This window comes from Agelaius tricolor, unplaced genomic scaffold (genome assembly GCF_023055355.1).
Source record: "Agelaius tricolor isolate 1412-34295 unplaced genomic scaffold, bAgeTri1.0.p SCAF_50, whole genome shotgun sequence".
NCBI classification, from domain to species: domain Eukaryota; kingdom Metazoa; phylum Chordata; class Aves; order Passeriformes; family Icteridae; genus Agelaius; species Agelaius tricolor.
The window spans coordinates 320,765-343,987 of NW_027269310.1; the positions used below are offsets into that span (position 1 = coordinate 320,765).

Genomic DNA, 23,223 nt, shown 5'->3' on the forward strand with positions numbered 1-23,223 from the left:
ATTCCCTGTACAGGCGGGACCCCCCCTTCCCTCAGACCTCTCCCGCCTTCCCCGCGACGGCCAAAGTCCCGCTGTGCTGCCCCCGGCCGGCGACCACGGCGACATCGCCAACCCGCCCGGGCCCCCGGGCTGCCCCGAGACCTCTCTGGCGTCCACGGGCGACGAGCAAGCCCCGCCGATGGCCCCGATGGTGCCGATGGCCCCGCCGATGGCCCCGATGGTGCCGTTGGCCCCGCCGATGGCCCCGCCGATGGCCCCGCCGATGGCCCCGCCGATGGCCCCGCCGATGGCCCCGCCGATGGCCCCGCGGCCGCCGCTCTGTCCGGCCGGGCCGTGCCTGGGCCGTGCCCCGCGAGCTCCGCTAGGCGGCGCCCCCGCCCCCGCGCTGAGGGGCCGCTGCCGCTTCCCGCCCTTCGCGCCCGCCCTCAGCGGCCGCCGGGAGCTGGGGCCGCTCCGCCTGCCCTTTTATCGGAGCCATGGAGAAGGAAAAACGCTTTAAATTGTTCATGCCGCCGCGCCTGAGCGCTGGGCAGGTGTCTGCGGGCAGATCCCAGGTGAGCGCTCGGCCGCGGGGCCGCTGAGGGCGGCCCCAAACCCCCCCTCCTCGGCCGCCCCCTCGGGCTGTGCTGCTCTGGAGGCCGCGGCTGAGGAGGGGACGGGGGGAAAGCGCTGGGGCCCTTCCCCGGGGACACGGGGACAGTGCTGGGCCCGGGGAGTGCCCCGGCAGAGTCCCGGGCTGGAGCACACACACACCTGCCCCTTGCCCCGGCACAGCCCCGGCCTGGAGCACACACACACCTGCCCCTTGCCCCGGCACAGCCCCGGCCTGGAGCACACACACACCTGCCCCTGCGTGGGCCGAGACGGCTCCTGCCTACTCGTTTCTGGCATATGCACAGACATCTTCGGTTTGAATTTCAAAGACTTCTGTTGTTGTTTTCCATCAAAACTGAAGGGAATCATCTCGAGCATCCGCTCTGTGCTGTAAGTCCGCGTTTGATGTGGGTGATTCAGCCAAGAGAGCGAGCAGGGCTCTATCGCCGGCCGGGCTCTGTGTACAAATCACAAACGGGACGGGACTGCTGAGGAACTGCCTTGAGCTGTTTTCTTTTCCAGCATCAGTCTCATTACATGGTGATGACAATGGGAAGATGCCAGCAGCTCACATCCCAGGCAGCAGACCAAGAACTTAATGTTACAACTTACTTTCAAAGTTTTTTGACCAATCACACAAAGCAAAAGCATATTGACAGTAGTTCTATCCATCCACTGTAAGCACAGGTACCTTTGGTTCAAACAATGCTTGCCTTTTTTGAATACAATACCTGCTGCTTGTAAGCCTTAAAACACAATGCACAGAGCTCCATTATTAAGCTTAGAACTTCCTAATATCTCGCTAGATAAACTTTTCTGTAATTTAGGGAGTTATTCTAGACAAGCGTTAATACACAGACCATTGTTCTATTTGCCCTTACTTTTCTACTTTTTAAATAATTTTTCTGCTGACCTATCTCATGGCTCCTGCTTGGCTCTAATCACAGTTCTGCTGTCTCTGAGGCTGCCTTTTGCAGCTTTCCCAAACCCCTCTGATTTGATGGATTCCCACTGGCCCCACTCAGATGCTCGCACTGGTGTTGGTGTCTTGGTCTCACCAGATCAGGTGTGCAGTGAAAATGTTCTGTCCCCACACTGAGTTATGGGAATTCAACAAGTTATTTTTTCATGTCAAAGCTCCTTATGAAATATGTTGAGATTCAACAGGATATTCTGACAGCAGATGAGTTAGCTGTTTACAGGATGAACCTCTGTGACTTAAAAACCTTGTAAAAGGGTATTTTCATGCTGAAACATAATCAGATATAGTTTAGAAGTGCCCTTGGAAGCAAAGCAAGAAAGAAATATCACTACTGGTCTTCAAAAAAATAATTTGTCTCCTTGAGTCCTTTGCCATGCACCAGGGCCCAGCCAGGCAGGAGCTGCTGAGTTCCCTGCATTGAAAGCTCCCCTTTGGCCACAGTCTATAAATCAAACTGCAGGACACCAACAGTTTGATCAACCACTGGGCAGGAAGAAGTGAGTTCCAAAGCCATTACCAATACCTTGGGCTTTGAAATTTGTAGGCAGCTGTTTTATTAATGACCAATTCTATTTTCACATCATCTGTAGGGATTTTTTATGGATTTTATAATTCTTCTTTACAAATGTACCCATAAGGAACTAATGTTTAAATTTGTGCAGGGTTTGAACAGATGCTCAGATGATGACTTTAAGCTGCCATTTGATGTGTCGAACCGTGGCGAAATCACTGATTCAGGTACGATTGGAATATTTGCCATGCACCTTCTTTAGATTTTTATATATTGTCAAGGTTTAATTTTCATGAGTAGTCTCACAGTTTCATATCTGTAACTGTTAAATACAGTTTCACTGTTACTTTTTTTAGAAAGACATTGATCAAAATCTCTTCATGTTTCAGATACAATTTCACAGCAAGTGAAACTTTGCTCTGAAGTAGATGAAGAGGTCAGCTAAGTATCAACTCTGCACATCTAATTCCTTGGGGTCTTTTGAATTTGTTCCCAAACAGTGCCTAAAGCATTATTCAGTAGATATTTCAGGGCTAAAGGAAGTAGTTAAAAGGGAATAATGTTTTCTGTCTCCTGTTTAAAGCTGAATCACTTAGAGGAGATATTTGTGATTTAGTGAACATGCCTGGAAACAAATCTTTAAAAATTAAGGTGATTGCAATATTGCTGTTGTTCTTTCTTTGTTTGAAGTGCCTGTGAAGTCCATGAGCTTTAATTAGAGTAAGATTTAAACACTTAAGTATCCTTGTGGAACTGTATCTGAATATTCTGTTGAGGGGCAGAAGGATTGAAATCAGAGTATTCTTTGGAAAACTGAAGTAGATTATCCCCATTGCCTTGTCTGGCTTTGTTTTATCTGTAAAACAATGAATTCAGTGGTTTCCAGCCTTGTCTGGCTTTGTTTTATCTGTAAAACAATGAATTCAGTGGTTTCCTCAAGCACTGGATTCTTTTGACAGTGTCTTTACCAGCAGATCTCTGCTTTAGCACAACTCAGTCCAGCTCATTTTTTTTTTAAATAGCTTTTGTACTTTGCAGCTACAAAACACTCTTTGCTACCACAAAATAAAACACATTTCTTGAACTCTCCCTGCTGATTTTCATACCCCTGACAACTTTTTAGACTTTTTTAATCCTAAGCTATTAAAGCACCATCAGGACTGGAACAAAACTGTGATGCAGCCAAAACAAGGATGGTGTTTGGGGGTGTTGTAAGTGAACCAAAGGGCCCTTTGGGCTCGTGTGTTGCTCTCCCTGCCTCGACCACTGGCCCAGCACTGCTTGTAGGACACTTTCAAGGTGTTCTAAGGGCACAAGGGGGGTGGTTTTCCTTCCTGCTCTGTGTGTGAGCAGAGAACTGCTGGGACACTTGGATATTTGTAAATCCCTGGGTCCAGATGGGATCCATGCCAGGGTGAGGAGGGAGCTGGCAGATGAGCTTGCCAAGCCTCTCTCCATCATTTATCAAGAGTTGTGGCTCACTGCTGAGGTTCCAGATGACTGGACACTGGCCAGTGTGACACCCATTTACACAAAAGGTAGGAAGGAGGATGCTGGTAATCACAGGCCAGTTAGCCTGGCCTCAGTGCCAGGTGAGATAATGGAGCAGTTCATACTGAGTGCTATCCCACAGCACTCACAGGATGGCCAGGCTATCAGGCCCAGCCAGCGTGGCTCTACGAAGGGTAGGGCATGTCTGACCAACCTGGTCTCCTTCTGTGACCAGGTGACCGCCTGGTGCATGCAGGAAAGGCTGTGGATGTTGTGTATCTGGACTCCAGCAGGGCCTTTGGCACTGTCTCCCCCAGCACACTCCTGGAGAAGCTGCAGCCCATGGCTTGGACAGGAGCACTCTGTGCTGGGCTCAGAACTGGCTGCATGGCCGGGCCAGAGAGTGATGGTGAATGGTGCTGCATGCAGCTGGCAGCCAGGCACCAGTGCTGTCCCTCAGGGCTCTGTACTGGGACCAGTTCTGTTCAATGTTCTTATAGACGACGGGGATGAGGGCATCGAGTCCTTCATGAGTAAATTTGCAGAGGGCACTAAGCTGGGAGCTTGTGATGATCTATTGGAAGGAAGGAAGGAAGGAGGGCTCTGCAGAGAGACTTAGATCAGTTGGATGGATGGGCAGAGTGCAGCAGCATGAAGTTCAATAAGTCCAAGTGCTGAGTTCCACATTTTGGCCACAGAAATCCCCCACAACGTTCCAAGCTGGGGACAGTGTGGCTGGACAGTGTTGAGACAGAAAGGGCCCTGGGGGTGCTGCTGACAGCCGGTTGAATATGAGCCAGCAATGTGCCCTGGTGGCCAAGAAGGCCAATGGCTCCTGGCCTGCATCAGGAATGGTGTGGGCAGCAGGAGCAGGGAGGTCATTCTGCCCCTGTGCTGGGCACTGGGGAGGCTGCACCTTGAGTGCTGGGTCCAGTTCTGGGCCCTCAGTTTAGGAAGGATGTTGAGGTGCTTGAGCACATCCAGAGGAGGGCAACAAGGCTGCTGAGGGGTTTGGAGCACAAGCCCTGTGAGGAACGTTGGAAGGAGCTGGGCTTGTTTAGCCTGGAGAAGAGGAGGCTTAGGGGTGACCTTTTTGCTCTCTCCAACTGCCTGAAGGGAGGTTGTAGCCAGGTGGGGTCGGTCTCTTCCACCGGGCAGCACTGACAGAACCAGAGGACACAGTCTCAGGCTACAGCAGGGGAGGGATAGGTTGGATATTTGGAGGAAATTTTTCACCAAAAGAATAATGAAGCACTGGAATGCTCTTCCCAGGGAGGTGGTAGAATCACCATCTCTGGATGTGTTTATAAAAAGACTGGACATGGCACTTGGTGCTATAGCCCAGGTGTTGGGGCAGAGGTTGGACTCGATGATCTGAGAGGTCTCTTCCAACCTCATTATTCTGTGACTCTGTGATTCTGTGTGTGTTCATGGCAAGATCACAGGTACTCTTGGGCAAAGTCTCTGAAGCTGCTTTTACTTAACTCAGCAGTGTCTGTCAGAAGGAGAGGACAGAAATGGTGTGAAGAACCTGCTAGAAGGAATTTTGGCTTCACTGATAATTCTGACAAAACTTTTATTGATTTTGGTGGACTGCAGTTATCCATGTCTTTAAGCCCATCTATTTGGTGATGTCTGAAGGGGGTTTGGGATATTTCATTGTATTTGTTTCTCCTGTGTGCTCTGTAAAGCCTTTTGATACATACATAGAGGATGCACAAAGATTTGTGCATCCTGTGCATAAACTTGGGCTCCTGATCATATATCAACTTATATCACCATCTGTAGAAAAATATTACTCTTGTGATATTTCTAAGAGATAAATACATTATCTACAACAGTATTAATTAGATATTATGTACTATTAATTAGATAGTATTTGAGATCAAATTGTGGAACCTGTTTCAATAGAATACAGAAACAATGAATGAATTGTTCTCAAAACTCTACAAAGAGGCTGAGAAGATCAAGCAGTGGAAACTGACTGTAGAAACTGAATTAAACCAGAAAGAAAGAAAGCTCCAGGAAAATAAAAAGACTATTGAAGCACAGAATAAAGCCATTCAAGAACTGCAGGCCAGTATTGTATAGTGTACATTCAATAAACAAAGTTAAGTGCTTCCTGATTCAGTATGACACTATTATTGATACAATTAAATCTTAAAGACTGTTGCAGTTTGGTTTGTGCCTTGAGAAAATGATTATTTTGAGAAGTTGCAGGCACCTGTCCCGTGTGAGTGTTTGTCTGAAGAATATACCTGTAAGTGTCTCATTTGCTGGTAAATTATTGTCCATTAATTATTGCATCTTTCATGCAAAAGATGACTCAGCATGTAATACCAGATAAAACAGACTTCTGTCTACTGATGCCCCAAATTACATTTTCATGAGGGATTTGAGAAGTCAAAGTGCATTTCTAATCTATTTTTCAATAACAGTGTCTTTTTGCATTTGTTCCCTATGAAATTAGTTTGAAAATGAAAAACTCCATTTGAAACTGGAAGATGAGATATGTGAAAATAAAGATCTCTTGAAAGAGTAAGTAATAGAACCAAGTATATATTCTTGTGGTGGAAAGAATCAGTTTCCATGTGGGCAGTTTTATGTAGCTGTGAAATTTTGAAGGTCATTTCCATTGTTACTCCTTAGGCACACAAAGTACTGTGCACTCCTGTGCAAACAGGATATTTTTTCCCTCCTTTAGAGCTGCTGCTTCGAGGCATCTGTGTAACCTGCTCAAGGAAACCTGCACTCGCTTCACAGAGAAGACCAGCAAACGTAAATGCTTTTTTAGCTTTTATTGATCAGAGTAAATGTACTTCTAGCTTGCTCTAAATTCACAAACAGAAGAAAGAAGAAGAAATTTCTCGTGCTGTTCAGAGAAGTTCTCCAGTTGGGATCGACTGGATGTGGCTCTCAGAGTGAAAAGTGAATTTTAAGTGGCTTACAAAATTGGAAGTGAAGCCCCAGGTCTAACAGACTTTTGGTTTGTAATGCTGAATGCAGAGGGCTTTTGAAGCCAGTGAAATTGTTTGCTGAAAGGTGCCAGCCTGGGAGCTCTTTGGGTGCCCAAACAGTGACCCAGGGTTGAGGCAGTGCCCACAGCCCTGCCTGGCCCTGGCAGCCGCTCCAGAGCAGGGCAGGGCTCCTCAAGGCTGCTCAGCCCATTGAAGGTTTGCAGGGCCATCCACACACTGGGAATATATTAAGACAGAAGAAGTGACCCTTCATGCCTGTTTTTAGGCAGTAGAATCTACTCTAAATTCCCAGCACTCTCTAACAAATTTCCAGAGCTGACATTTCCTGTTTTCAGCCATCACACATTTATGGGGAGAAAAGGTCTTAACCCCAAGGTATAATGAGTAACTGGAATTCTTCTCATGCAACTGAAGAAGCCAAGACAGTTGGATAACTTAATGAAGTTTAAATTCTTGAGGTTTTAAAATATGTTCTTGATTGGAAGTTCTACTTTATATGCAATTTAGAATTGTTATTATAATCATTAGAATTTTACTAACTTGATCCTGGATACTTAAGAAGTGTCTATTTCTTTTTAGCCTTAATTCTAGAAACACTTGTATATAGATGTACTGTTCTTGTTTGATAGCTGTTTCTATTACTGTTCTCTTTTTAATTGTTTTCTTGGGGAAAAATAGTATCAATTACAAAAGTGAAAGAAGGAAAATATGGACATGGAGTGTTGCAATTTTCTAATGGCAGCTCTGTGGTTATAGGTATCTGCTGATAGGAAGAAATTCAGTGCTAAACCCTAGATTACAGTTTAGAAATACTGACAGTGTTGATACATTATTATTCAACAGCATTAATACTGTAATAATTAATATGGTCACATCAACTGATCCAGAATTACATTTTTCACAGAAAAAAGTATCTTAGGAAGGAAATTTAAAAGCTGAGCTTGCTTAATGTTTCAATGAAATGCACATTTTCCCTAAATTCTGTAACTTTTGGCACCATGTTTCATAAGGACTTATTTAATAAGAATGGAGCTGGTAATTCCTTTTTTAATTCATGCTGATTAAGTATAATGACTTGGACAGCTGGCATTCTTGTTCAAAAGAAAAACTTTCTCATGTGTTCTTGCTTTGATAGATGAACAGGAAAAGGCAGAAACAATACAATTGTATGAGGAACTTCATAGCAACATAGAAGTAAGTGACCGAGCTTGATGAAAGGAATGTGAGTTATGTGAGCTGAGCTGAGTTCCATGTTTATGTTGGGATACTGTTTGTATCCATCATGTGTGGGTATCATGTCGTGTGTGATGCAGGAAGTTGGGTTTTCAATCCCTTTTCAAGAATGATTTTTGTGTTCCATAAAACACATTCAATGGAGAAAGTGCAGCAGTGTGTGGGATGTGGATCCCTGTGATCTGTGGGATGGGTGCTTAGTGCTGGGTCACTGCCACAACTTCTGGCTTCTTTCTGGGCTCTGTTTCACCTCCCTGCTGGTTCCTCAGAATGGCTGAGGTGGGCAGCAGCCCCTGGAGAAGTTCCAGGGTTTCCAGTATTGAACTTCAGATATTAAATTTTGTTTTTAGAGACTGACAGCGGCATTTGAAGAGCTTCGTGTGCAAGCAGAGAACGACAGATTGGAAATGAGTTTCAAATGTGAGAATTCAGTTTATTGTGTTTATGCAGCTGGCTCAATTTTGTACTTCATAGCTTGTGTTCCACATGCAGGGCCAGGGCAGACAGATGTGAAGGGCTGGAATGGTGAGCAGGTCACCCTGAGACACTGGGACCCTTCTTTTATTCATGCAGCCTTTGTTCACTGCCTGGCCCCTTCTGTTGCTGTTCCACTGGGCCAAATTTGGAACTTTATTTTTCAAACAGTCACTCAACATTGAAGTTTTGTCTGTGAAGTACAGTCTAGAGATCAGTGCTTATTTCACATAGTTGGTTTATTTAAATGATAATGCACTAGTGTATAGCTACAGAAACTTTAGCTAAATGCTCTCTCTCTGTATGTATAGCCTGGTGTGTTCCTGTTTCATTTTCACATGCTCTTTTCTGTTTGTATTTTGATTATAAAACCAAACATTGCCTCAACAATTACTCTTGGGAAACAAAAGGTACAGCTGTACAATTCCAAGCAATCTTAAAGTGGAAGTTGTATTGAACTTGGAGTATATTTCAGCTAGAATGTTAACTGTGGATGTTACTGTATCTCAAAAGTAAAAGAAGAAGCAGAAAAAGTGGACAAGTTTGAAAAAGAATGCAAACTGGAAGTCAGTCAAAAGGAAAAGCAGGTTTGCTCATTTTACCATCTCATATGTAGAGCTTTGTTTGTGACTAAAGGGGCAATGCAAGAGCCAAGAAGTGTTTCTGGGTATTAGTAAAAAAGACAAAATAACATCTGAAGCTGCATTTAAGTCAAATTCTGCTAAGTTTAGTGATCTTTCAGTACCTTTAGTCTACTGGAATTTATGGTTTGATTTTGAATTGGAGAACTTTTTTCTTTAGAGTAATGTGACTTGATCAATATTTGGCTAAGATTATATCTAGCCAAATATTTTCTATCTGTCTGTCTATCTCTCTATCTATCTCTCTATCTATCTAATCTAACTTGAATGACAGCAAAATGTCTGCTTATCATACCTGGGGTACAAATGAAAATTAGCATCTGTCCCTTTTCCAGACTTCATGATGATATTTCTTGCATTTTTCTAGATTTCAGCTCTCACCATAGAGAGAGATGAAAAAGATGATGTCATAAAAGACATCAAGGCTCAGCTGCAGACGTCACAAAATAAGATTGCTGACTTAATGGAAGCAAAATGTAAGAGTTCTGCCTGCTGTGTTTAAATGTAATTGTTTATAGAATTTAAATGTAATTGCTTATGATTGTTTATTTATGATATGTAATTGTTTATAGAAGCATAGGAAACAGGGTCATGATAGTTTTATTCTGTTGCTGGTTGGCAGCAGAATTTTGGGGCCTTGAAGGCCTTATTTTTGTTTGGAGCAGGAGCTGCTCATGTGGGAGCAGGACTGGCAGGGTCGTTTTTAGGGTGAGTCAAGCACTGAGAGCTTTGGAAGATTGCAAGGGGAAAATATGTTGCTTCAGTTTTGCAAATTTACAGTCAGGCAGATGTCACTGAGGAAACTTACTTTTCAGAACTTGATTTTCAATATGTTTAAGCCATCTATATTCAAATTTTATCTATTATTTTATAGTATATGATGTCAGTACCATTGGTCTTTGTTAAATTCTTAAATGTATGTAGTTTTCCATTTTTAGCAGTACTTTTTAGTAAATATCCTATTTTTTAAAATATTGACATCTTTTTTTGTTTAGTACATAATGAAGAAATGTTAAAGGAATCCCAGGTCAGTAAAGAACATTTGAGGACAGAGCTGGAAGAGGCTAAAATGTCATTGCAAAAGGCAGAGGTACCCCTTGCTTATAGTTTTACAGTAGAAATAGACTAGAGGAGTATTTGCATCAATAATTATGGATACTTTAGACATGAAACAGCTGTAGCTGTTTGTGCAAAACATGTTTAGAAATGATATCATGTCTTGAAGGTTACTCAAAAGAACTTGGAAACTGAGCTCCAGACTAGAGTGAAAACATTAATTCAGGTTACTGGAGAAAAGGAAGAGCAGGAGGAAGAATGTAAAAAAATGAAGGCTTTGCTTGCAGCCCTGACAGAGGAGTTTGAGACTTCTGTTGCCAATTTGAAAAGCTTGCTGCAAGAAGAGCAAAATAGGTAAATTAATGAGTTTCAATTCCAAGAGTGATCTTACAGGTTGCAGTCTATGACAAAATCAAGAACAATTGGAAATGAAGCTGAAATTTGGAGGTTTTTTCCACACAGTGGTCTAAATGCAGAGAATTGAATGTAAATTTTTTTGTTGGTGATAGTTGATACTGGTCTATAAAAAGTAAATTTTTGCCCCCTCCAACTTTCATAACTCTGTCTTTAAGAAATAGAGATTTCTGTAGGTATAGATTTGTTTACTTTTATGTCTACTGTTCTGAGGTTGTAAAAGTGTAATTTGATATGTGCTGCAGGCAGATAGATCATCTGCCTGTTGAAAGGTAAATGTTCTTAAAGTGCTTGTGCTAAGACTTTGTCTTATTGTCCTTGAAGTTTCAAATGCAGTGAGTGCTTTGTACCCTACATTTGGGGTTTTTAATTTACCATTTTCTTAGATTAAAGAAATATGAAGATGATTCAAAGCTGCTTACCTTGGAGCTCCAAAAGAAATCTGCTGAACTGGGTAAGGCTTGTAGAAAGGCAGAAAATGAGCCAGGCAGTAATAAAAATGCTTTCTGCTGTTGTCTGGAAATGGACTGTCTCTAGTAGGTGGAGAAATGATTTTACAGTACCTGTACCTATCAGGAATGCCTGAATTTATTTTGACTCAGCTGATCCCTTTTCTTTGGGGGTCATTGGTGCTGGCAGCAGCCAAAGGGCAGTGCTGTGCAGAGCTCCAATAGTGAGACCATTCCTGCATGAATTCTTCTGGAGGTAATTTTGGTTTCCAGCTAAGAGCAGCAGCACTGCAGGTGCCAGGAGTGACTTCTGTAGCAGAGATAAAACCCTCCCATTGAGGTTTCTGGGACCCTCCCCGTGCTGGAAGTGGAATGATGCTGGCAGGGGTTGTCTTTAAATATCATCAATGTGATATCCTGTGCTTTCTAGGGATGTGCTCCTTAGTCCCCAGAGTGAGAGCTCTGCCTTGCTGCTGAGAACTTGCAAAAAATACCAGCACTGTCAATGTGCACATAGAAACCATTTGGAAGTCAGTAACAACTGGTTTCCTTTCTCAGCATATCCATGTGGTACCTTCAGCAGTTCAGATTTTTTTCTGGAACAATGCAGGTGCATCAATACTTGCAGAATACTCTAGTCTAACAGTCCATGGTTATTTGAAGTTATAATTGTGGAAAACATAGAAAGGCTCTAAATTTTATTTAAGATAAATATTTAGTTTCTCTTCAGATAGAGATTTGCTAATGTCTGAATCATTTTTTCAAGTCTACATTTAGATTAAGTCATAAATTAGCTTTTCAGCTTCTTAACTTAATCCAACAAGTTTTGAGAACTGGGTATTGCAAAGGGGTAAATGTTTTATACTGCCTGCTAAATCTGAAAAATCATTTTTGTTCCATTAATTTTACATTCCATGTGCTGTAGAAGCGATGACTAAAGTAAAATGTGATAAAGAAGTGCAACTTGAAGAGCTGTCAGAAACTCTGGTAAATATTCATTTTATTAATCTCATGGCATTTGCTCTTCATATGAAATTCCTCTTGCTTTGTAAGCATCTTAAATGTCATAAATAAACACCATCTAGTCTACCTTAACATTTCTACTAAACTTTCTCACACACAATTTCAGTGTTTTCTTTGGAGAACTTTTTTATTGCCACTGTTTTTCTTGTCTCCTGTGCTTTTGGTTTTTCTTGTCTCCCATGGTTTTGGTTTTCCTTCTCAAGGTTTTTGGTTATTTCCTTCTTTGTTCATGCCCATTCAAATGCCACTCCCTCTGGATATAAAGTTTTCCCATTTGTTCTTCCTTACAGGCAGGTAATTAGCTCTGGCCTCTGTGAACCCTGCTGTACTGTGACACAGGCCCATTTTCTGTCACAGAAGTCTCAGCTGTATGAAATACACTCTGAACAGAGGTTTCTTTTCATTATGATTTTAGATTTACAAGCCTAACAAGAATCCATATCAACTCAAGTTAAGATAGTGGGAAATCAGGTGTGCATTTCACTGTGTTTGCTTGTTGTTCTAATCTGTGCATTGAGTGTTCTGAACTGAGTTTCCCTCATTTTCTAAAATGGGCAAATTGGAGGACTTTTACTGAAGAAGAGTCTTGAGGCTACTGTAGAAAATATGCAGAGAGAGAAAAATGTGGAGAGAGCAATGAAAATGCTCTCCAGATGAGAGAGGTCTGAAGTAGGGCAACAGTAACATGTTTTTAGAAATAGTGAAGTTGCACATCATGACTTGGACACAAGTTTCTGCATAAGAAACAGCACCCAGAGCAGTGTCCCACCCTAATTTTGCAGCCCAGGTAATTAAACTCACAGCAGGGGACAGACATGAACAGCACTGGTGTCACAGTTCACTGTCTCACAGCACTTCCAGATCCCAGCAGAGACTGGAAAGATCCAACCTGGATAATCCATGCCATGGATGTTGTTGGGTTCTTCTGAAAGCCTTGTGCTCTTAGTTCATGTCTGATAACCTCCAGCAGTTGGAGTTTGCACATGGATACTCAAAACTCTTCCTTTTCATTTTGCAGAAAGAATTCCAGGATTTGAAAGCACAGCTGACAAGTACAGCTGAGAAGGAACAAGATTATTTAAAGCAGCTTGTGACTCTGAAAACAGATCTTGAACAAGAGGCGTATGACCATTTTGAAAATATAATATTTAATTAGTTTTGGTGGAGTTGCTTTAATCCACAGTGAAATGAACTAGGATTGTTTTCTAATCAAACTTTTGAACTACATATATGCCATTAATTCTAGACTTACATTTCTAAATTCCACATTCTCCATTTGTATGTATTCTATGGCATATGTAGTTGTTCCATATCTCTTTGACTTATTTAACAAGAAGAGAAAGTTTCTGAATTCATGGTTAATCTTGCTTTGAACTACATCATCTTCACTAACCATGAGATTTATATAAAAGTTGACTCTGATTTTCTTTCCTTCTTCTGTCACCTTTTGACATCTCTCTGACTCTGCTGCAAAGCTCATATTTGTAGATAAAGGCCTGGACTTCTTTCAGCATGGAATAAGACTTGATAAGGGGTATGTTTAATTTAAAAGGAGATTTCAAAATGCATCTTCTTATTCCTCTTGGCCATTTGTTTGAAATTAGGTTAAGGAATGAACAACTAACAGTGTATCTCAGTAAGCTTTCACTAGAGAAAGAACAAACAGCACAAGAGAAAAATGCTGTGGCTGCAGAAGTCAAGAAACTGCAAGAACAACAAGAGGCAAGTTGTAAACTTCCAGGTTTCATGAAAGGACAATACTCAATTTGACAAATTACTCAGTTTTACAAATTAGATGATGAGCTGCAACATGACTTGGGTCTGTAGAGTACCTGAGCTGTTTTTTGTGTTTGAGTTGGAAAGGAAGTGTATTTACACTTGTGAGCAAGGCAGGTCAGTGTGCTTTGGATGTCTTTGAATTTTTTAAGAAGTCGCTTTGAATTTTATTTCTTTGCTGACACATGGGTCTTTATTTAGGATAGTAAGAAAAAAGAAGAAAATACAAAGCAGTTAGTTGAAAATCTAGAAGAGGCAAATAGCCAGCTAAGGCAAGTAAAAACAAATATTAAGAACTGATATTGTGAAAGGAAGTAGACTCAAATAGTTAATTGTGTTCAAATGCTGCTTTCTGGGATTTTTTGATTAATGTTTTTCTAGATTATATAGCTAAACAGAAACTATTCAGAATTGCTGTTGGCCAAGTAGAAATTTTCTCAGATTAGAAATACCAATTGCTGCAGGAACAGTGTTTGCCATCATTTTGTATTACATAGTAGGAGCTGTCTTGTTGTGCATTAGACACCTCAGGTGAGAAGGCAATGAAAATGGAAGGTGAAGGTTATGGATTAAATGTGACAAGGCAAAACTGGGTAAGAGTTACTCTCTGTATCACCAGTTCAATAGACAGGCAGCTCCCATGTTTCACAGCTGCATTGCAATAGTCCAGGTGAGGATGTATTTTCCTTGGCTTAGCTGGAACATCTTTTCCTACTTCAAAAAAGTATGGACAGTTCACACATTGACTTACTGGGCATGCTGCTGCATTTTAAGAACATTTTCATTGAGCAGCTTATGAAGTTCCCATCAACATTAGCAGCTCTTTTTAGAAAATAAAAGAAGGGTTTCTTAGAAGTACTGAAAATAAGTGAAAGGCAAGAAGGAAATATTTACTAATGCTTGTTAATTTGGCACTTAGAAATGAACTGGAGTCTTGGAAGGAGAAAATGGCAAAGACAGGTGAAGAGATGAGAAGTACCCTGGATGAAAGAGAAGAAAATGTATGTCCTGTGTCATGCAAATATCTTACAGAACCTGTAGGACAGCATTAAATGTAAAATCTGTGTTGGGATTTTTCTGCAAAGCTCTGCCTGGGGGATGTGATCTCTGCCAGAGGTTTCTTCTCTCTCAGCTGCTGCCAGCTGTGCCATTGTGTGTGCCCATGCTGAGCCCTGGTATTTCAAAAGACAAGCACAGTCACGGGGATCTTCACTCTTTGCTGCAAGTTTCATATTAAAGATTTGGTTCTTTTCAGGCAAACAGAGAACCTGCTTTTCTGATTTTTCATATACCCACACAGTGATGGATGGGCTCTGGATTAGCTTTTTATATGTAGTGTGAGTTTTAGCTTAAATAGATTCAAACATTTTTACTTTTCTTTCTATTGGTTCAAAGCCACCTGGGGTTTTTAGCAAATTTCAAAATTTCATTGTAACAGTCAAAGATTTACAATTGTCATTTCAGGTAAAGAGTACTGAAAATGAAATTTCAAGAAAGGAAAACCAAAATTCTAGAAAATAATTGGGACAATTAATTTTTTCATGGATGTAGGGAACTTCCTACAAGTGTATTTTTAAATTGTGAAGATATTGGGGTATTTTTCTTCTTCTTTCTTAATTCCATAACCACTAAGGAACTGGTTCACTGCTATTAATTAACATCTTGTGGTACTTTATGCCTAAAACTCTGATTATTCTAACATGTCAGCTGGTGTTGCAGTCCCATTGGAACAAACCAGACTGGTGCAAGTGCAGGTTTGAGAACATTTACAGGAATTGCTCACACAGGGAGTCATTTGTAGAACTTACTAATGAATGTCTGAAATCTCTCTTTCAGATGGACAATTTAAAGCAGCAGGTGGAAAATAAAACCAAATGCATTGAAGAGTTGCAGCAGGAGGTGGGGAGAGATTTTCATTTCACAAATACATAAACACATTATATTTTGGGTTGCCTTTTCAGCAGGTTTGTGTCTGCTGTGATGTCTTTAGATACACCTATGTAATTTAAAAATTCTCCTTTCTTATCCTAACCCTGAGCAAATTAGGGAGTCATCTCAGGAATCACTTGATTTGTTAAATGTGCCTTAATTTGAAAAGAGCAATTACAAAAATAATACCTTTAATGAACTTTTACTCTTTTTCATTTAGTGCATAGTGTTATTTTTGTACTTGTAATAAGTATCTCAGTTACCACTTGTAGAAAATAATTCTGCACTGGCACAAACTGTAGTAACTTCACTGTAAATATAAAGAACTTGTATTTTTTGTCATGACATCTTCACACCTTCTGTCAGCAGCATCTTAGTTGTAATTCCCATTCTGCACCTCATTTGTTATTCCCTGCTCTTGCTCAGGAGGAGCCTTTCTTAAGGTCCTGAAGAAACAGTAATTATCACAGAAATGAGTTGAACATTCATTTGTTTGAAGAATTGTTCTGGAACCTGAGCTGCACAACAGAGAGTTATTTGCCTGATGAAAGCTGGAATTTCTTGATGCAGTTAAACCATTACATAATTCTATTTACTTATTAAGGTACAGTGCTTGTTTTGTTTTATTTCACCAGAATAAGGTGCTGAAAAAGAAACTTACTGCAGAAAGCAAGAAAAGCAATACTTATGAAGGGAAGGTAGGTTTAAATAACATCCTGTAGAAGATGAGGTGAGTGTTTTTAAGTGCCACTGTAAGTAATGATAATACTTGTTAAACACGTTCTGAGCTGCTTTGGGATCTGGGATACAGACTTTGCAGGAATGAGCTCACAGTTTTTAGAAGATGCTTCCATTTTTAATCATTGGGCACTGACTGTTGGACATTTAAGAGATGGATTCACATTGCAATTAATGATGTTTCTAATCTGTTCCTTTTTTTTTTTCTTTTGTTGATAGTGGACTGAACAGGGTTCAGCAACCTCATTGTAACAGAAAAGCATTTAAAAGACATATACATATATGTATATATATATATATTACTTTTTTAAGGCTGTTCTGCAGTGGTAATCCCTCTGATGGGAATATTGTGTCCAGCTTTGGGTACTGCACTTGAAGAAAAGTGGACTTTTTTGAGGATATTCATATGATAACCTTAAAAGGAAAAACTGTAATCAAGATGCACAGCTGGGAGAAAAATGTACCATAAAAGCTGTGAAAATCTGATACAGATTTACAAGAGAGGGAATCAAATCTCCATCTGTATTTGTTTTTTTCTGAGGCATTCACAGCATTTAGGGTGACTGCTTAGGGCAGTCTTCCCCACTGGGCTGTTGCCATTCTTTCTTTGAGTATTTTCCAACTCACTTCAGGCCAAAGTTCAACTCTTTATTAAAAAAAAAGCTGAACTTTTAAATAGGAAACACTTTATTCATATACCTGAACAGTAACAGTGTGTTTGTGCTCAAAAACAAGAGGTAAGAAAAAATCATTAACACAGTAATTCCTAAACAAATAACAGCAGCAATTCTGCATTCTCAAAAGGTGAATAAATTGCAGTTAGAGATGGAAAATATGAACAAGCAACATAAGGAAGCAGTTGACATCTATCAAAAAGACATAGAAACAAGAAAAGGAAATGAAAATAAACTTCGTGAAGAGGTGAGAGGTGTTAATTTTTACTGCAATTTAATTTTTTTTAATTAAAAATGTTTTTCTGAAGCTTTATTGGCCAGAGTCCTTGCTCTTCCATTTCAGACATAAATGGAATTTGTGTATGCCTGTGAGCAAAGCTTCAGTACATGAGGTGCTTAGGCTGACGTATTTGAATATGTCTTTGAAAATAAGAACTCCATTAAAACTTCTTGCTTTCAAGATATAGTTCAAAGAAATTCCACCCTTGGTATAAAGTCAGCATAGTTAAATTAGATTATAACTTCTCCCATATTAGTATTTTTCTGCCCACACTTTTTTTTTTGATGGCAATGCTAAGAAATGTTAGGGCAGAGTGCTTGAAATGGCCTTTTGGTTTGAAGTGAACTTGCCTGCCATGGCTGTACCTTTGATCCTGCCCATTTTAACAATCTGCAGAAAAGATGAGGGATTTGAAAGGGATCTGAAAAGCAAATAAAGCCCAAGTGGGACTGCAAACTTTGCACCCACAGGGGAAAGAAGAAATTAAGATTAAAAAGAAATATATGGTTATGTTGATGAATGAAATGCAATTTATTACTGACAGGTAGAAAAGATGAGGTTGCTTTGTGATGAAACAGCAATGATACAGAGAGAAACTGATGCCAGATGTCAGCACAAGATAACTGAGATGATGGCACTGATGGAAAAGCACAAGGGAAGAGATTTTCCTGCTTGCTGTGGTTTGCAGTGTGTGATACCATGTTAACAGCATGTTTATAACTTGTGGTACCACGTTCATGACCTTTCCAAAGCAGAAACAGGCCTGAATCTGGGAAAAGGAAGCTGAACACATGCTGGACTTTGCATCATCTAAAATCAAATTCATTTGAAGATTTTCAAAAGATTCCTATGGGCAGATAAATTCCATTCATCCAAACTTCTGGGATTTTTAGATTTTTTTCAGTTCAGGCTTCCTTTGATACCATCTGAGTGCAATATTTTTCAGTATCAGTTTGGCTCTTTCTCTGAGATGCCTTAGTGACTGTCAGCAGTTTAGCTGACACATTTTAGTTTTCCTTTCTGTTCCTCTATTTTTCAATATCTTTAGCAGATACATTAATAAAGATGGCACAGCTGGCTCTTAGTCCTGAGCACATATTGCTGCACAGAAATCAAGCACTCTCTGCCAGTCCACAAAATAATACTTGAATTGAGCATTTTCTGGTTTACAGTTTCTGCAGAAGCATCAATGAATCTTTTCTTTCTGAATCTTAAGAGCCTGGTTTGAAAAAAATGATGTTTTAAGACTGGATAACTCTATAATTGTAACATTTAGTCACATGTTTTGAGTTTGTTGTTGGTTTGGTTTTTTTAACCCAGAATGAATATGATAAAATGGTTGAAGAAAAAGATGCAGAGTTAAAAGTCTATAAAATGAAACAGCAAAAGCAGTTCTCATCAGCAAGAGCACTGGTAAGGAGTACTTTCCAATGTTCAATAATTCAGTGAAGGGGCTGATGTCCTTGTGGAGTGGTTTTATACTGGCTAAGGGCCAGGCACACACAACAAAAACCATTCACTCATTTTTCTCTGCTGTAGTTGAGCAGAGGAGGGGAAAGAAAAATTCAAGTTGAGATAAGGATTAGGAGAAAAACACTTTGAGGGTAAAGCAGATTCGAACTTAAATAGCATCACAATTTTTATTATTAATAGAATTAAAAATGGGTAATGAGAATTAAAATAAACCTTTAAAACACCTTTTTTCCCAATCCCTGCCTCTTGCCCAGCGACAGCACAGAGAGACAAAAGATGTGATCTTCAGTCAGTTTGTGACTTCTAAAAATCTTTTTTCAGGTTGCTTAGAGAGTTTCTTTTTCCTGCTGTGCTCTGGGGTCTTTCCCACCAGAGACAGTTCTCTGGGAACTTTTCCAGTGTGGTTTTAATTTTTACCAGTAGCAGTCCCACCCAAGCTGCTGCAGCAGATCTTATTCTGGGCACTAAAAACTCCAAATGTTTCTAGAAATGAATTGGAGTAGCAGTGTGTTTGTGTCTGCTCTTGCAGATAGTGTGTCATGCTCTGACTTCCCACTTGGAATAGGAAACTTTTGTTTTAAATATTTCGATTGTGCCCTCTCAGCCGTGTTCTCCCAAGTGTTTTAAGGTCTTACCTTGAACATTTCTGATCAAGTTCCTGTTTCTTATAGTGCTTCAGTCTTTTTAAACAAGCTAAAGCAAAGCTTCAAGTATAGGGCTGAAAAGCAAATAGAATTCTCTTGTGTATCTAATGAGTGTCCCTGTTAATTACTGTCTCACCTGGGACTGTTTTCTTTTTTCTGGGCTGTGCATAGTTAACCCTGTCCTTTATTTAATGGTTTGTAGGAAAATGAGCTGTCATGTTTGAAAAGTGAACTGGCCTCCCTTAAGGAACAACTGAAAGCAGAAATTGAAGAGAAGGTGGAGTTTTTTATTCACTGAGCAGTGGGGGTGAGAGGTGTGGCCTGGGCTTGTGCTGTGGGAGGAGTTGGATAAGAAATGAAACTGAACAGAAAAACAGGGACTTTTGAATGCTGGGGTTGTGCTAAACCTGGTCATATATTTGTGTGAACTGTATAACACTCTGTGATTATAGATTATATATAAATTAACAACAAAACAAAACTCTCCTTTATTTTAGTTAACTTTAACTAGCTAAAGCAAAAAAGTTCCCTAAACTGTAGGGGTTTTTTCAGTGACTTTTGAATGCTGAGGTTGTGCTAAACCTGGTCCTATTTTTGTGTGAGCTTTGTAACAGTCTGTGATTATAGACTGTGCTCTGTAATTACACCAAGAAGATTTTTAACAACTGAATTCAAAGAAATATTTCCTTGCTCTCACATAACTCTTTTGTAGGAGAATCTTGTAAAAGAGCACTCTCACAGTATGATTCCTGAAAGTGAAAAGAAACACAAGGTAACTTCAACTTTTTAATTGCTTTTAGAATTTGGTAGTGTTTATATGTGTAGAATCAATTGAAGTGCCATGATAATTTATTTGCATTCAACAAAAGACACTGGAATGCTTTGGACTTCAAACTTTTTAAATTATAGAAAATAAAAATTTATGTTCCTGAGACTCCTAAACCTTGTTTAGATCTATACAGTGAATCTACTCATGTAAAAATAGAAAGTCTCCAAATTATATTCCTAAAATAAAAAAGATAAAAATAAAAAATATCTCCTTCAGTGCAGGAAGCCCCTTGGGCAGTCCAACACTGAAGTTTTGTAACTCCTAACAGTGAATTTTTCTTGTTGCATTTTTCTGCCTGTATTTCTTACTTCTCTGTAGGTGATTTTTTTTCCCCTGGGATAAGAAGGGATTTTAAAGGGTCCTACCATTCCATGGAGATATTAGACAGCAGTTTCTGGAAGGGCTCCCACTGTGTAATTTTTCTTGCTCAGTTGTTGATTTTTTTATGTCTCTGGAATTGTTTTACTTAGTCTTAAACGTGTCCATTTGTAAAGGCACTTTTCCTCTATGGAAGAGAACAAAGCTGATCTAGCTGTAAAAATGGTCAAAGTGTCAAAGTAGTCCTGACTGCAGAACTTACCCTTCTTCCCTGTCAGGAGTTCACTTGTGGGTTTCATATTGGAGCAATGGAATCCAGCACCACTTTGATGTTATCTGTCTGAAAAAGGACTGCACTGGACCATTCAATGCTTCTCAGTTTAACTTCTAGTGAAAAGACTATTTTAAGTAACACCAATCTTGATATAGCTATCAATCTTTCTCTGAAAGCCTTTCCCTGCAGTTTTGTTTGTTCCCATTTTCTTTGATGTTTGATATGGTCCACATGTAGTGGCTACAGTTCAGAATAACCTGAATTTCTGCAGATAAGCATGAAGAACTGAAATACAATGTGCCATGAAACTCAGCTCTTCCATAGCTTCCCCTTCATTCTCCTCATTTGGCAACAAAAATAATATAAAAAATGCTATTTCCACCCCACCCCACTTTGTTTGGGTCATTGCTTCATGTTTGGATGGAAAGAGAAGAGTTCCACCATTTCTCTCAGGTGAATTCTTGGACACTCAGACTGTAAACTGGCTCCTGAGTTGGGCTTTAGATTCCATTCTTGCCCCATAAAATAAAATCTAAAAATAGAAACATTTTCTTTCCCAGACATATGCTATAAAGACTCCTCCAATGGATAAAATGCACAGTGGAAGAAGCACAAACCTGCCTTCAGAGCAGAGCAGCAGGAAAAAGCAGAAAGTGCTTGTGCAGCTGGACACTCAGTCAGACAGCTCTGAGCACACTGACCTCCTGGTAAGAGTCAGAGAGCAAATCCTGTGCTGAGCACTTCTTTGTGCTCACTGCTGGGTCTGAGAATGAAAATAAACAGTTTGGGCTTCCACATTCAAGCCAATATTTATGTGTATATTTTTAATTGATTGGTTCTTTCTGGAATTGTATGTACATAATTAACATGCTTTTTATTGAACTGTTTTGCCTCATAATGACATCTTAATTTTTTTTATTTTTCATAGTTTAATATCCTTAGGGGGAAAGAAAAAGTAGTTTTTAATATAGTGTGAGTAAGTAACTTTTTCATTTATTAGAGCATAGTCTCGGAAGAAGAAATGTTTAAAAATTTGTACAAAGATTTTCCACAAGCTTCACAATTACATTCCACAGCACCAAAAAAGGTATGTTAGCCTTTCCTAAGATTAAAGCAAGCAGTTAATCAGATTGTTTACAGAAACTAAAGGATGGCTTTATTTTCCTTCCTAGACCCCAGCTCCATCCAGTGTGAAATCTCCAGGCTCTGCTCTGAAACTCAAAACCATGAGGAGAATGCGCGAGGCGGGCTGGGCTGCGCTCTCCAAAATGGACAGGAAAAGGAAAATTAAAGATGTTGTAAAGTTCTTTGCTTGAAATGCAGAAATACCCAGCGCCCTGGCATTGCTTGCAGGGTTGTTTTTCTCTCAGAGTTAGTGCTTTGTTGCATTTTTCTGTCATACTCAGTGTGTTCAATACTGTGTTCATTCCTTCACACATATGAACTTTATAGATCTATAACTGCAACCCCTGCAGAGCCTTTTCCACCTTTGCTCCCTTGTGCTTCAAAATGTTGGGACAAAAATTGGCCAATTTTAAATTTTGAAATAAATAGAACTGCATAGAAAGTTGTTTCAAAGCTGTTTCTGGCATTAGAAAGTCTGGTTTTAAAGAACTTCTGTTCTTTTAAATTTACTCCATTTTTCTTAACACATAAATACATAGTGGAAGAAATGTTGCTGTTCAATGTATGTTCTTTTACCTGAAGTCCTCTTGCTTTTTCCTGCATTTTAATGGCTGTTAGACATGTCTTTTTAGACTGTTTTGTTTTCAGTATGTTAAAATGGTTTTGAAACTTCTAAAATTGCAGTAGAATTGCTTGTATTTAAAAAGATTTCAGCTTCACAAGGAGTAAAAGATGCACAGTATAAGATTGTGAAAACAATGTTCAGATGCCATTCAATTGTTTATCTGAAATATCAAGTATGGGACTATTTGTTATTGCTTTAAATATTTGAACACAGACAGAAATCACCCACCAGCTTTCCTAGGGACCAGCAGAAGTGTAAGGATAGATTAGAACATCTATTTCTGTATTAATCCTTGATTAATCTTGGTTTCACAACAGCGACAAACCCTACTTCAGAGCCTAGACATAACAAGAAAACTACAAGTACATGTTAAAATATAATGCAAAATCAAAAATCCCAAATGCAGGTGAAGTGGGAAGCAAAATAGATTTGTTTTCTTCTTTTTGTGTAGTCTTAGGGATAGGCCAGTAGTTTGGGTTCCTTATGTTGAGCTGTTGAGCAGCGATGTAAATGAGATTTGTTATTGTACGTAGCTAACAAATACTGTGCAGAGATCTGGAAGAATCTGCTGTGCTTTCCCCATGAGCACTTGAAAGTGAAAAATGGAAGTTTGTACTGCCCACTTCTGGACTCAAACAGTAACTAATCAACTAGAGCCTTGGTATATCCTAGGGACATGAATCCATGGGATA

At 39.9% G+C, this 23,223-nt stretch overlaps 1 pseudogene; it reads left to right on the plus strand.

Moving 5' to 3' along the window:
• Positions 1-476: 476 nt before the first annotated feature.
• Positions 477-22,670, plus strand: LOC139604362 (synaptonemal complex protein 1-like; annotated as a pseudogene).
• The last annotated feature ends 553 nt before the right edge of the window (positions 22,671-23,223 follow it).